This window comes from Callithrix jacchus, chromosome 9 (assembly GCF_049354715.1).
Source record: "Callithrix jacchus isolate 240 chromosome 9, calJac240_pri, whole genome shotgun sequence".
Taxonomy (NCBI): domain Eukaryota; kingdom Metazoa; phylum Chordata; class Mammalia; order Primates; family Cebidae; genus Callithrix; species Callithrix jacchus.
Window position 1 is genome coordinate 76,733,710 of NC_133510.1, and position 13,469 is coordinate 76,747,178.

Here is a 13,469-nt window from a genome sequence, read left to right on the forward strand (position 1 = left end):
GCTTAGAGTTATTCTGTAATAACCTAAAATTGTAGTTCTTTCTGTAGAGATGAGAATTATGCCACCTTCACTCTCTCTACCCATATTCAACTGATGTGTTCATGATTATGTTAAGTCTCTTATTGGTTAAGTGGAATGTGTTAATGAAGTGTAACCTTTTGTGTTGCATATTTAGAAAATAAAAATATTAGTTGCCAATATAATTATATTTTTACAAAAGCTGTATTGACTTATTTTATCTAATTTAATGTTCACAGAAGTCGTATGATATGAACATTTATCCTTATTTTATAGGAAGCTGAGTAGTAGAGAATTCAATTGTCATAGGTGTTTATACATAGTTAATAACACAATCAATAGAGTTTGCTGGTGAAGCCGCCCTGTCATGGATTTTGGGAGAAGGTTTTTGATTACTAATTCAGTTTGTTGTTATTAGTCTATTAAAATTTTCTACCTTATCTGGAGTCATTTTAAGTTATTCTAGGAATTTTCCCATTTCATCCAGTTTGCCCAGTGCTGGCATACAACTGTTCATGGTATTGTCTTATAATCTTTTTATTTAGCTAAGGTTAACAGTAATGTCCCCACTTTCATCTCTAGTTTTCTTTCTTCACTATATTTTAGTTATTTGTGTTTTTCCTTTGTTTCTTTGAGTTTAGCTAAATATTTGTCAAACTGTGCTGATCTTTTTCAAAGAACTAACTTGTGTATCTACTCATTTTCTATATTATTTTTCTATTCTTTATTTTACTTATCTCTGCTCTAACCTTAATAATTTTATTCTTTCTGCTAGATTTGCACTTAGTTTGTTCTTGTTGTTTTTTTCAGTTCTTTGAGGTAAAGTCATTGTTCTGCAAGCTTTCTTTTTAATTAAAAATGATAGCTAGAAATTTCCTTCTGAGCAGTGCTTTTGCTGTATCTCATACATTTTGGTATATGTTACTTTGGTTTTTGTTTTGGGCTATACATTTTCTTTTGTGATTTCTTATTGATCCATTGGTTGTTTAACAGTGTGTTAATTACCAAATATTTTTGAATTTTCCAGTTTTCTATGTAATTGGATTTTACAATCCAACTATTGAGACCTGTTTTGTGTCCTTAATATATAGAAGTATATCATGGAGAATATTCCATGTCATGTATTTGAAAAGAACACATATTTCACTGTTATTGGGTGGATTATTCTATATATGTCTGTTAGGTCTAGATGCTTATATTATTTTTCAAGTTCTCCATTTCCACAGTGATTTTTCTATGTAACTGGTCTATCAATTATTGGAAGTCATACATTAAAGTTTCTAATTATTATTGCTGAACTGCTTATTTTTCTTTCAATACTGTCAATGTTTCCTTCATATAAGTTGGGGACTCTATAATTTAGAACACATGCTTATAATTGTTAAATGTTCTTGATGATTTAACATATTTATCAATATATTATGTACTGATTTGTCCTTTTAACAGTTGTTAATGTAGGTTCCATTTTGTCTGATATTAGTATAGTGACCACAGCTCTCTTGCGTATTATATCCTTTCCCTTCTTTTACTTTCAATCTACGGATTTCTTTGTGCTTTATATTAGTATCTTATAGACATCATATAGTTGGATCAGGGTTCTTCTGTGTCATTCATTCTGTCGATTTTGCCCTTTTAAGAGTTTAATTCATTTTCATTAAGAGTAATCATTAACTAGAAAAAAAACCATTTTCCTATTATTTCTCTGTCTAACATAGTGTTTGTCCCTCACATTCTTCATTACTACCTTCATTATGTTTAGTTAATTTTTTGTACTGAGCCATTTTGATTATTTACTGATTTCATTTTGTGGGTAGTTTTTAGGTAATTTTGCAGTTACCATGAGCGTTACATTTAACATGCTAAATTTAAAACAATAAAAAGTTGATAGCAACTTAGCTTTAAAAGCATACAGAAACTCTGCTCCTATTCATTCTCATCATCCCTCCTTTATATTGTCATTGTCATCATGAATTGCTTCTTTATGCATAGTGTGAAAAATAATGTAAATTCATAATTTCCTTTGTACTTTATTTTATAGCTTGTTGGAAAATAGAAAGTCTTGTTATACTTGCTTTTATATTCACAGATGTATTTACTCCTATCAGAGATCATAATTTCTACATATGGCTTTGAGTTACTGTCTAGGATCCTTTTATTTTAACCTTTTATTTTAACCCTTTGGCATTTCTTATAGTACAGACATAGTAATAATAAATTCCATCAGCTTTTGTTTATTTGAGAGAGGCTTATTTTCTCCCTCATTTTTCAAGTTTTGTCATATAAAGCTTGATTGTGTCCCAAAGGCCAATTAGGCTCTGTTCCCTTTTTTCATTCTATTAGATTGGTGCAATATTAATTGTGGTTTTTGCATTGAAAATAATGGCAAAACCACAGTTACTTTTGCACCAACCTACATTTCCTTTTTGCTTCTTGGGCTTGATAACTTCAATTGCTCACTCTTCGGGTTCACTGATTCTTCTGCCTGCTAAAATCCGCAATTGAACCCCTACAGTGAAATTTGTATTTTGGTTATTGTTATTCAGCTCTATATTTTCTTGTTAATTACTTTTCATAGTTGCTTTTAATAGCAAAAATTCTCATTTTGTTCATATTTTTTTATGATTTCCCTTAGTTATTTGTGCTTCCTTTTAGCACTTTGAACGTACTTAAGATAGTTTTCAGTAACTTCAATATCTGCACCTTCTGCATGATATATGTCCATTTATTTTGTTCCTTTGATGAGCTGTACTTCATTGTTTTTGTATGCATTGTTTTTGTTGTTGTTGAAAACCGGTCATTTAGAAATATTATGATGTGGTAGTTCCAGAAATTATACTCAATCCCTTCTCTAGATTTGTGTTTGGGGCAGGGGGACTTATTGAAGGCTGTCGTAGCACATTTGTTTAGTGACTTTGCCAAACCATTATTGGAAAGACCGTATCCTTTGTCAATGGGGTCACTGAAGTTTCTGTTACTTGGTTTGTGTTTATCAAATATTTTGACAGAGGTTTTTGAATGCAAGGAGCTAAAAAGTGAAAAATAAATAAAGGATAGAAAAGAGAAACACACCTTTCCTAGTCTTTGAAAATGGACTTTGTATTGGGGCAGTTTTTAAACTCTTATCTCAGCTTGCACTGAGATTAGGGAAAGCTCAATGTCATTTCAGGTTTTTTCTGTGAGTCTTACCCTGAGTATGCAGATGCTTTCCTAAGTTCCCCAGTTTACATAGTTGCTTTTGACAAATCATAATTTCTCTCCCACAAAAAACTACCCAGCTTTTGCCTTTGCCAGTTTACTGTACATTTTTACCATAATCTTTTGCTATAGACATGTATCGTTAGCTTGACTTACAATGTTTTCCAGCAATGATCTCTGATTTTCCACTACAATTCCAAGTTAGGCAGAAACAGATATGAGCTCCTTGCACCAGTATTTCATGTAGCCCCCAGACAGGTTAAAATAGACATAGCTTTGTCAATAAAGTCTGTTTTGCTCTCTCTGGAGTCAAGAAAACTGTCTGGCTTTGAGAATATGAGCTGCTGCCACTTTAAGATCTCTACTATTTTTAAATTGCTGCCTTGCCATAATGTGAGTGGGATGAGGGCAAATAATGTTGCTACAGAACATTCTTATGATTCTGAAGTGACTTTTCTTGATTCAACTCTTACTTGGCTGCTGAAACCTTTCAACTGTTTACCAGAGTTCCCACAAAATTGATTCTGATGGTTTCTGCTTCTTTTTTTCCCCCAGTATTTCAGTGGGACAATAAGCTTGGAGATGTCTAGATCTGCCATTTTGCTGACATCATTCCTCAGATATTGGTCTAAAAGCCAATCTTTGTCAAGGAAAAATAGTATTATTCTGAGATATTCTCAATATATTAGGACAATAAGACATTTTCCTCCCACAACAGTCATAGGGTTTTTATTGTTTTAATTCAAAAAGAATGTTTAGAAATAGTTACTCAAAGCCATCTTTAGTTATTTTAGTACAATGACAATGATCAATTAGTACAAAATAATATAAATAAAAAAATGTATAATATTAGAGGGTAATTTGAGGAGACTTAGTTTCCCTCATTTGTTGTTTCTGATATCTCGAATAGTATTTAAGTTTTTATCTGAGAGTTTAAATTTTGTGAGAATTAGTTTTTGCTTGCATCATGAGTTGTATACTTGATGTTTCTCCTGAGGTTCCCAAGATTTATTGATTAAGAACCGTACTTTAATTTTTCAGCTTGTGCCCTCTCTATAGTGTAATTCACTCATATGTGGCACCAGCCATAGCTTTCAGTTACTTTTTTCAAAGATAGGAAAGTAGCCCATTTGTTCTTCACCATCTTAGGCAGATAGGTAGATTTCTATAATTGTCATTTTTTTTGTGTGTGTTGATTCCACTATCTTTTAAGGGAATCAATTCCAAGTCCCACAGGCACATTTATAATATGCAACCTCAGCTTCCTTACCTAACATTAAAGCATGGATATAGTTTACCTTCCATGTAGAATACACATCTTCAAATTTACTTACTACTCTGAAATATCACTTCGTTTCTTGTACCTGGAAATAACATTAATATGCATTGGTCTTAAAAGGCATTTGTACAAAATTTTAATCCTATTATTCTAGACAAGATCTTATCCTCAGGTGCCATCAGCCATGTTGTTTCAATGTTTTTCATGATATTTCATGCTGCTGATGTTTTCAATGGTCTCAGAACTCTTCTGATCACCATTTTATCATTCCATATGGTTTCTTATCACCAAGGGTAATAAACAAGCAAGAAATGCATTTCCTTACCTTTAGTAAATTCTACCCATCAGCTTTATCATAGTTACTCCTTGCCCTATTTGATAGATTCTTGCCTGCTTCAATTAAACTTTTTCAAAGTTCATCTAAGGTCATGGGAGGTCCAGAAATTACATCTCAAAGGTAAAACTCTAAGTTGCAGTGATAGATATGGATAACATAATGGTTTGGAGACAAGGAGGACCTCACTACTAGAGATTGAGTATTGTTAGTTCCTATCATGCTTTAACAGTGGCATTGCTAAGATTTTCACCTGTGCAAGCTGCAAAGAAGTATTGATGGAACTGGATGCACCAGCTGGTATAATATCTTGAGTACTTCAAATAAGTAGAGTAACAACAATTATAAACACCGGCAATTCCTGGGAAAGAGAAAAAAGAACAGGCTCAGATATGTTAATCAAAAAATTAAAGGAAAGTATAAGAAAGAAAAGGCTTCCTTAAGAACCTTTCAAGATACCTATGACAGATGAAGAGCAGTCAGATACAGAGAGCCTAAATGTAGGACCAATTTAGTGAGAAAATTTGAGTTTTAGAATTTCCCTAGGGAATCAGACTGAAGCAAGCTTCCAGGTGAGACCACATATTTGTTAAGTTTTTCTCCCTACTCTGTCCTCCTCCTCTGATTCTCCTCTTGAGAACACTTCCTCAAGAAACACTTAAATAAGAATTTCCCATTTCAGGCTCAGCTACTAGAGAATCCAACCTAAGATAGACCTTTATTTAGGTCTTCCCTGATTAAATCAATCAGTGATCTAATATTTGTTTACCTTCCCTCCAAGAAGAGTAAAATAACATAAGAAGAAAAACGAATGCCCATCTCAACTTGTTGGGTTTCGTGTCAACAGGTGACACATTTTTTACAGCTATGTTCATTTTATTGAATAATATATTGTGAAGATTCTTTAATAGAAACATTAAGTATAAATTATTTGTCATAAATCTTACAGGTTTTACTTTAGGTACTTTTTGGCAAGACCATGCATTCCTCACCCAAATGGAAAACCTAAAATATTATATCTTAATACAAAATGGTAACTATAAAACATAATATTAACTCATACTTATGATAAATATCTAGCCTATTTCTCTTATATACTCATAAAAACCCAGAAGAAGTACCTATATATGTATAAAAATGTATATTTGATTATAAAGAAGTAGTTTACCAATGATTATACAATAAAGGGCGTAAATATTAAGTGATTCAGGAAATTGAAAAATAATCATATCATATCTTGTATCCTTGATATTTTACATGAAGTGTCTCATTTATGTTTTACAAAATGCTTTGCTGTCTTTGGCTATGAATCCATTGAGTCCAAAATTATAAGATATGTATGTTTATATTATACATATGCCTGATTTCTATATTCTCATATGTACATATTAAAATTAGGGGAAAATAATTTTAATGAATATATTTCATAATGTGTTTTAGATCTTAACTTATGCAATACATGGGATACTAAATCTAAAACCTGAATATTAAAGTATTTATTTTGCAGTCTGTATCAAAATGTCCCAATCCTAAAATTGAGCATAAAACATGGCATATAGGGCCTGGCATGGTGGCTCATGCCTGTAATCCCTGCACTTTTGGAGACTGAAGTGGGAGGATCTCCTGGGGTCAGAAGATCAAGACCAGCCTGACTAACATGGTGAAACCTTGTCTCTACTGAAAATACAAAAAATTATCTGGGCATGGTGTCAGATGCCTGTAATCTCAGCTACTGGGGAGGCTGAGGCAGGAGAATTGCTTGAAACTGAGAGGCAGAGGTTGCAGTGAACCAAGATCCACCATTGCACTCCAGCATGGGCTACAAGAGCAAAACTCCGTCTCAAAAAAACATTGCATATACCCTTTCATCCTGTCCACAGTTATGATTCATCACTGATATTTATGGTTGCTTTCATGTCTAATTCAAATTACAAAACACAGTTGAAATTGATCTTTAAGAAACAAAAAAGCTGGTATTAAGTGACCTTGCTTAGTTCAGTATTTCTTTCCTTTTTTTAATTTTTTAAAAAACATTTTGATAGTTTTATGTTTAAAAGTAAAGTAATTCATTTATTTTCTGTTGGCTTTATGTGAATTGAATCTCTCTATTATTTTCCTTGGTAAATAACTTTTGCTTTATTTCATAAACCATTTATTTTCATGAGCAAGCTATCACAATATCTTTATGGCAGCTAACAAATATCTGAGCACATATGATATACCAGGGCTTGTTCTACAGTCTGGAGCTCTAACAATAAAAAACTAGAAACAAAAAGCCCCTTTCTATATGGAGCTTATCTTCTAGTGGGACTGACATATAATAGAAAGTAAATAAATATAAAATATAATTCTAGTTGGTGCTAAGTACTCTGAAGAAAAGAAAGAATAACTGGAGGGTCTATAGATGACCTGTCTAAGGAAGTAACAACAAATTAGCTGGGCATATTGGCATGCACCTGTAATCCCAGCTACTCAGGAGGCCGAGGCAGGAGAATTGCTTGAACCTGGAAGGCAGAGGTTGCAGTGTGGCAAGATCATACCACTACACTCCAGTTAGTGTGACAGGGCAAAACTCTGCCTCAAAAAAAGGGAGGTGGGTGGGAAGTAATAAATAAGTATGGTTACAAAAATAAAAATAAGTATATTCTCTTAAAAACATGATTAGGAAATTTTAAGTATTCTGCTAACGGTTTTAGTAAAGTTATAAATACAATTTATCAAAAGTTATAGGTTTTTACTTCCACTGGTGAAGTAATGACTAAGCTCTGATGAGACTTCTCTCACCATAAACCATTAGAAAATTGGACACATTATATGGAATAACTATCCTCAGTAGTGCAGAGTATGATTCATGAGGAAAAAGATAGAAATAAGGCTATTCCTATGAGAATCATGGCTTTTTGCTACAAGGCAGTTGCCAGATATTATGGCAGGAAATGGGAACTCAAAGAGACCATGGTATTCTGGCTTATGTGGAGCTGGTATCTGGGGAGGCAGAGAGGGGCTATAATTTATGGGACATAGTACATACTCCCTTCCAGTGAAGGGAGTTCATTTGGGGGGAAAACGTTGTTCAAAGCTATTTTAAATATTTTACGATAAATTTTTACTTGGCATCATTAAATGGTTATTGACAACTGCGACTTTGAGAGAAATCATGTACAGCAGGTTCTTGAATAACATAATTTCATTTAATGTAATTTTGTCATAACATTGGTGAGACGAAAAATGTTTTTGTTCTATACAGTCTCACTTAAATTTGTAGTTTCCAAAAACCTATCAACTACCTTAAGTGCAGACTTTTTGTATGCATATATAATATTTTATATATTACATATATAAATATTTAAATATACATGTAAAGAGTCAAAAGAAAATAAAGATAAGTATAAAATAGAAGTTATAAAAATAAGCAAAGGAACTTATAATGATAAAAAATACAATATTGAACTGAAAGAGTTACTGGAAACGATTAGGACAGATTATACACTTTGGAAAAGTATCAGTGGCGTTTAAGACGTAACAAGAAATTCAAAATAAGCACAGAAAGAGAAAAGATTGAGATGGAAAACAAACCTCTGTATCTTGTGAGATTATATTAAGTGTCTCACATAGATTAGGAGTTCAAAAAGAAGAGGGAGCAGACAGAAGGAAAGAATAAAATATTTGAAGAAATCATATTCAAATATTTTCCAATATTAATGAAAACTATAAATCCACAGATCAAACAAAAACTTTCATGAACCACAAGAAGGATTAAAAACAAAGAAAATGATGCCAAAACACAATGTAATTAAATTGCATAAAATCAATAAAAAAGAAAATTTTATGGAGAACCAATAAAAAGAGATAACATTTTATTTAAAGGAACAAAGACAATTTATCTCAGCAGAAAATTCATTAGAAAATATATACCTGTGAAGTCAATAGAAAACCATCTTTAAAGAAGTAAAAGAAAAATTTGACATATATTTCTAAACTAAGCAATAAATATCTTAAAAAACTAAAAGTCTTGAAATAAAGACCTCTTCAGACAAACAGAAGGTGAGAGAATCTATCGTCAGTAAATTGGCACTGAAAGAAATGTTAAATTAAAAAAAATAAATGTTAAATTAATTTTTTGGGCAACAGGTAAATGATCTCAGCTGGAAAACTGATCTATATATTGGAATAAAAGCACAAGAAATACATTTAATGTAAATATAAAAATATTTTTCTCATTTGTGCATTTAAAAATATATATTTGATTGCTTAAGCAATGATAATAACCGTTAACTAGATTAATACAAATCCATAACCTAGAAGCCTGGAAGAAAAGAAGTGCTTATTTCCAGGCATAAAAATTATGTATTTATCCTCAATTTCTTCTTCTCTAGAAGGTGTCTGGCTAACAGTAAAAAGACAAAAACAGACAAAATAGAGAGAGATTTCTAAAATACAGAATAATCCTTCTCTTTTTTTTGAGACGGAGTTTCGTTCTTGTTACCCAGGCTGGAGTGCAACGGTGCGACCTCGGCTCACCGCAACCTCCGCCTCCTGGGTTCAGGCAATTCTCCTGCCTCAGCCTCCAGAGTAGCTGGGATTACAGGCATGCACCACCACGCCCAGCTAATTTTTTGTATTTTTAGTAGAGACGGGGTTTCACCATTTTGACTAGGATGGTCTCGATCTCTTGACCTCGTGATCCACCTGCCTCGGCCTCCCAAAGTGCTGGGATTACAGGCGAGAGCCACCGCGCCCGGCCAGAATAATCTTTTTTAAGAATCACAGTTATTTTCAGAAATAATAGACTCAAGTCTATTTTTCTTGACCAGCACAAATATTGAAACTGTCTGACAAGAAATTCAAAAGATGATAGATTTAAACTATTTATTAATAAAGTATAAGTAATTGAATGTACCAATTAAAAGAAATTTTCAGTCTTCCAAAGCAAGACCCAACTGCGTGTTAAATATAAGAAACCAATTAAACATATAAATAAACATTTAGCTTAAATTTTAAAAGATGAAAAAGATACACAGTCAGGCATTCACAACCAAGATATATTTTGAGACATTCGTTGGTAGATTTTCTTTCTGTGAACATCAAGGAGCATGCTTATACAAATCTAGATGGTATAGCCAACTACACACCTACAATATATGGTAAAGACCATTGCTCCAGGCTGCTAACCTGCACAGCAGGACACTCTGCTGAATACTGTAGTCGACTGTAACACAATGGAAGTATTTATCTGTGTGTGTGTATGTGTAAAAATTGAACAGTACACCTGTACCAGTGCAGCTTCATTATAATCTTATGGGATCACTGTCCATTGTTGTATAAGCAGTCTGTTGACCAAAATTTCATTATGTGGCACATGACTGTATCATAAAAATAAAGTAAAATTAAAAAACATTTATCAAAACAATTAGCCAATACTCTCAAAAGTATCAAGGAAAAGAATAACTAGTAAATATGGCACATTCATTGAATGGGGAACACTAAGCAGACATAAAATCTAAAGAAAATAGTTTCACTTGTTTTGATCCTGCAACAGAAAAAGTATTTCAGAAAAAATAATGCTGAGATAAAAATAAAGTAGTTTAGTTACTAATGTTGTAGTGATCTTGATCTCTTAGTTTTGATAATTGTACACTGCTATGTAAGTGATTTGCATTTGGGAACGTTAGGTAAAGAGTATGTGGGAAGTCTTTGTACTATTTCTGCAACATTTCAGAAAATGTGAAACTACTTCAATGAAAAAGTAAAAATGAAAGAAAACATTTTTAAAAGTAGGTAAGTTCATAAAAAGGAATAAAATAATTTCTCTTTAATGAAAATGTAATCTTGTTTCAGCTCTTTACTTTATATTTCTGCCTACAAATTTCTTTATGTAAAGTAAATATAGTCCTTGTAATATGGAAATGAAATTGATCATATGCCGCATTTTATAAGTAAAACAAAAGTAACTTATCATCTGAGTCTTTGCCTAATGAAAATCCTAGTGATGTTTTTCTTGGAGATCCTTATTTTTTTCTCCTTAGCAGGAAACTGAATGAAGTCAGAAAAAAAAAATTCCTTCAATTTTTTTGGTCTCTATCACCATACTACATTTTACATTTAAAAAGCATATATGCTGTGATCATTGTTTCAAATTCAGTGTTCTTTCTTGGACTATATGTATGTGTATTTGAATATATTGAGGTGTCAAATTTTAGGTAAAATATAATGATTAGAGTTTGAAAAAGTAAGGCTGAGTGCCTTTCACTCTTATCTGTACATCACAGTCACCTGGAGAGCATTTTTAAATTGCGTATTCCACGATTCCACAGTCAGATTTTATTAAAACTGAATTAGTGTAAGAGAAAATGTACATTTAATAGGTCCCCAGCTGATTTTGATAAATTTCCAGGTCTGAATACTATTGTCATAAGCCAAACTTCAAATACACCCATTTAATTCTTAATAATATACCATAAGATAATAGAGTACAGTGCTTCAAATTCAGGAAACCGTAACTTATTTCTACAAGAAGTGCACTTGGGAATTTTCTTCCCAATTTTAGTCTTCCTAAAATCCCATTTTTTAAGTCTTAAAAGAAATCAAGATAGTAATATGTGCCATTTAATGTCATGATTATTAGAACAGTGTACATATGTCATGTTCTTGATATATAACAAATGTTTTACAAATAATAAAATGTTCAAATACACATATGTAAGATTTAAGTACTTTACATATTCTACAGTTGAAAATAAGTATGTGAGTATATAACACATATAATGGGAATATATGTATATGTAGAATATTACATATTAATTATAAAGATTGTTTTGATACATATGCTTGCCTTAGGAGTTAATAAAACTTCTACTAACCTGAGATACTTTCAAGGAGAGTGTTGTCTTCTTCATTTCTTCACCACCATTACTGTATTTGAAAGAATAAATAATAACATGCATTATTGATGCCAATCCAATCACAAATGCAATTTTTTACATTTGTACATTATTTTTTTACTTTTTCAGATGCTGATCACTTAATTGAATTCTATGTTTGATATTACCTTTGGTAGAACTGAAGCACAACTGACAATAATCTAACTGCCCTTTCTCTCACACGCACGAGTAAACAATACCAAGAAATACCAAGAATATTTATAAAGGGATATCATATTTGCACAGAAATGGTCTGTGTCTGAAGAACTTTATTGAGAAGACATGGAAATTCTTTAAAACTTGATAAAACTAGAAGCATAAAAAGGATACAGTTTTTATTTCCTTGAATACCATTGTATTTCCTTCATATGTACCAACAATTTATCTTTAGTGACAACTTTCCAAGAGGTTACATACCATTTTTTTAAATGATGGAAACACTAATAAATATATGCCTTCTGTAGAAGAAAAGTAAAATGTTGGAAATTTCTAAGGATCAGGAAAAAAGAAGGCAGTAGGCACTTTTATCTATTAACACATAGAAAAAAAATTAACAATATAAGAACTTTAAATTATTTTTAGTTTATTTTGCATTTTTTCATGTAACCTTTGTTTTATTGTTCAATTATTGTACTGAGACCTATAGTCATTTATTTTCTAAAAGATATTCTACATATTTTCTGGAAAGGAGGCATTTATGTGACCATAAAATATCTTGCTTCTTGAAACAGAAATATGATACAAAGGCACTCTAAACCTTGTACTGTAGAATAGGAAAAGTTAGTGATGAATTGAAGAGTTAAGAAATACCATTGGATCATAGACAGCTTAAACATCTTGAAAACACAAACTTAGATATTAAATTTTCAAAATTTCACTTTCTTTTCTACCCAATTTGTAAGCAATATAAAATATAAACTAGTTTGAGTGCATTCTACTCTGTACCATAAAATAAATTTTGTGAGTTATTTCATTTGTGTTTAATCATTGTTTGTGTCTATAAGACAATAATTTTCAAACTTAGATAAGGCAAAGCTCTTATAAAGTTTAAGATGTTGATTTTGAACTTGGGTTTTGAAAACTACTTATCTCTCTTATAAAATCAATTGACTCATGTAAAAATAATTTCCTTCTGAGGAACAACAATTTGGTTAGCAAAATTAAAACAAAGATAAAAAATTGATTTTACCTATATTCTATGACATCCCCACTTTTTTCTAAAAACTATTCTATCTTATATTTCATTTCAACTATTTAGGTTAAACACATATCTGAAGTTTACATACTTTATGGTTCTAGCATCCACTTAATGTTTACTCAGTGTACACTTACTCCCAACTAAAAGTAGGTATTTCATTGTATCTATGAACACTTAGAAGAATCAGCTATGATCTGAAATAAGTGAAATCCAAGGTCCAACTTACTGACCATGATGAAATTCATGACACTTAAAAATACCTAGCATAGGCTGGACATGGTGGCTCATGCCTGTAATCCCAGCACTTTGGGAGGCCAATGCGGGAGGAACACCAGTTCAGAAATTCGAGACTAGTCTGGCCAATATGGTGAAACCCCATCTCTACCAAAAAATGCAAAAATTACAAAATACAAAAATAAAAAAAATACGGGGCATGGTGGCGCTTGCCTGTAGTCCCCACTACTGGGGATGCTGAGGCAAAAGAATCTATTGAACCCAGGAGGCAGAGGTTACAATGAGCCAAGA

At 31.9% G+C, this 13,469-nt stretch overlaps 1 long non-coding RNA gene across 3 annotated transcripts in view; it reads right to left on the reverse strand.

Moving 5' to 3' along the window:
- Window positions 1-4,078: 4,078 nt before the first annotated feature.
- LOC118144460 (uncharacterized) overlaps window positions 4,079-13,469 on the reverse strand; it is a 179,052-nt gene continuing 169,661 nt past the window's right edge. For all 3 annotated transcript variants that reach the window (XR_013522346.1, XR_013522344.1, XR_004729270.3), the window contains 3 exons: window positions 11,687-11,738; window positions 5,080-5,187; window positions 4,079-4,577 (listed from right to left, as the gene is read on the reverse strand). This is a non-coding gene — a long non-coding RNA (uncharacterized LOC118144460). The remainder of the gene's footprint in view (window positions 4,578-5,079; window positions 5,188-11,686; window positions 11,739-13,469) is intronic.